Source organism: Solanum lycopersicum, chromosome 3 (assembly GCF_036512215.1).
Source record: "Solanum lycopersicum chromosome 3, SLM_r2.1".
In the NCBI taxonomy this organism is placed as follows: Eukaryota; Viridiplantae; Streptophyta; class Magnoliopsida; order Solanales; family Solanaceae; genus Solanum; species Solanum lycopersicum.
Window position 1 is genome coordinate 9,829,155 of NC_090802.1, and position 2,945 is coordinate 9,832,099.

Here is a 2,945-nt window from a genome sequence, read left to right on the forward strand (position 1 = left end):
ACTTTATCTTATGTAGCTTGGTGTATAGTGAAATTGGATTTATGTTCATAAGATGACCTACCAAATCAAATATCCATGTTTTGTAGATTATATTTGAATATTAACAATTTCTCTTATTCTCATTTGGATTTTCCTTATTATTACATACATCTCATCATTTGAAGTTTACATGTTGGCTGGCAGTCACAGAGATGACCCCATAGTAATAGAGGTCAGTATCATGCACACTTTATCTAGTATAATTTCACTTGTTAGTTTGATCTCTTCCTATTTTAACAATATTAAAGTTTCAGTAGTAGTAAAATTTTATGACATAAGAAAGGATGACTTATGATAATGAAATGTGTTTTTTGTCCAAGAGAATTACCATAGAGAAAACACTTATCTCTCACACGTAGAAATAGTAGACTAATGAATATGCATGACATACACTTTCTATATGAATTTTTTGTCTTATTGAATCAAAGTCGTTTGTAAAATGATATTTCTCTTTCTACAACAAATAAGAGTATTTTTTTCAAAGATTTAAAAAAATAGACTCCTAAACTTGTCCCCCTCCTCTGCTTTTTCAAAGATAGAGGTACGCATTACAAGAAAAAACTCCAAAAGAAAAAGAAGAAAAGAAATAGAAAATACTGCTAGATGGTTATCAGATTAGCAGTAAAATACAATTTTAGTTTCTTTTGGCACCATAAAATAAGGTAGTAATACAAAAAAAGGTAGACAAGTAATAAAAACTAGATTAGCGACCGTAATGAGGAAGAGTGGTGAAACTAGATTTCAAATAAAAACTGAGCGAGTAGGAAAGGAAAAATATATGACATTGAAATCTTCTTCAAAAGAAGTCTCACTCTAATTAATTTTGGAGAATTTTAGGATAGGAATAAGAGATTTTTCTTATGGAAGTCAGAGCATAATTTAGATAATTTCAATGATACGAAAAAAATAAAGAAGAAACTTAATGTTCAATGAGCTCGATATAGTTGTCTGATGAAAGGTTAGGATGTCGAGTAGTACATTTTTTTTTGGTTTGAACCCCTGATTACACTAAGCACACCATTTTACACTTTACTATAGAGCTTACAATTTTGAGTTGGCCAATTCGATAATATCATATGTTGATAAAAGAACTTAGCTGACAAAATAAAAAAAAAGTTAAAGCTAATTAAGTCTTTAGTTACCATGCCTCGTGCCTTTCTTGGTTGGAAAAACTAACTCAACCAAACAAAAATCAACATTCTCTTTTTTTATGGAGGAGGGGGAGCAAAGTGGATAAAGAAAAATATTTTTCATGAATATATGTCACCTTTTGTCTGTATATTTCATTTGTTCTATGATTCTCCTTTCTATTATGGCAAAGCTAGTAGTCTTTGTCTTATTTGATTAGCTTTGATCCATAATTACCTTATCATAAAGAGTGTCAAAGGTTTTTTTTATTCCATGCCTTACGTGATTTTCTTAGGCTCTTTGACTTATAAGTGTGTATATGCCTTCTTCTTTCACTCGTCACCTTTGGTGGGAGGTTGCACCAGTTTGCACATGAATGATAATTTTGATGGAAGTCAACCTACAATGGGTCAACCCGTCAAACGTCCTCCCATACATGCCTATCCAACCCTCTTCTTTCTAGCCCTGCCTATCCAACTATCTTCCAAGAATACTCTAAGGAAAACTTAGGGTCTTTCGAGTCAAGCGTTAACCAACCGCCTCTACTCATAAAACTTTTTCCTATGCTTTTCAATGATGATTATTATTGAAAAGAGCTTGAAAGTGGGATAGAACCCTTTATTAGAAAAAAATATATAGAAAAAGTGATAGACCCTATTGTTGATTTTCTAGTGCAGATTGAAAACATATTTAGTTGCACTAGTGGAACAAGACTATTTGGTTGAATCTCATATTGCGAAGAGTCACCGGATAAAAGGGGTCGTCTTCTAAGAAAGGGGAGAAGTTCATAGTGAAAGTACTTTTGCTTTGCACTCGAAGAATATTTTCTAGCTAGATATAGTGCAAAGCCTTCAATTTTGGCAGGTTGAAATCACCATAAAAGATTATATTGTCTTTTTCGAAGGAGATTATATTTTTATAGGAAATATAAAAGGAGAATACTTTCTTGAAAGAATTCTCAGTTTATAATTAAGATCACTTGAAATGATTAGAATTATCCATTACATCTTATACTAATAAAAATGTAAAACAAGAAGTCTTGCACAAATAACTAAATACATGTATCACAATTTACTAAATACATGTTTTAAAGAATCCTAAAAGACTTCTTGAAGACTAATAGACAATAAAATATCAAGGTGTGAAAGCATTAATCGCATCACTCCCCATTAATGCATTTGCTTGACAAGTCCAATGCATTCTCAAACCTTGAAAATTTTTTCTCTAAGAAGTTCTTCGGTGAAGATGTCATCAAGTTGTTCTCGTGTTAGCAATAATATAACTGAATTCTACCTTTCTCTTGTGCTTTGGAATATCTCCTACTTGATTGAGTTTGGTTTTGTAAATTAAATTTAGACTTGCAACTATTTTCTTTGGGTATAGTCACACACTCTCAAGTATTATTTTTCTCAATCTTCCGAATTTCATTGGCATGGATTTCTTTCGAACATCATATTTTATTGTCTCCTCATAGTTCTCTTTCTCAATAATGGTAAATTTGCATCTTTGATAAATGCCCTCAATATTTTTGTTTCTCTCTGAGGTGGTTCTTCATCATCTTAATATGAGATTTCTCCCCCTTAGGATATCTTTCTAATCTTCTTCCTCATCCTTTTATTTATTTGACAAGTCTAAAAATATGATAGAAGTCTTGTCTACCATAATCTTAGTATATGTATTAGTAAGGCCTTACACCATGGATTCTGCTTAAGAAGGTTCAGACCATGAAAATTCAAGTAACAAATCATTTGTGTCAAAGCCATGAGTCATCTACAACT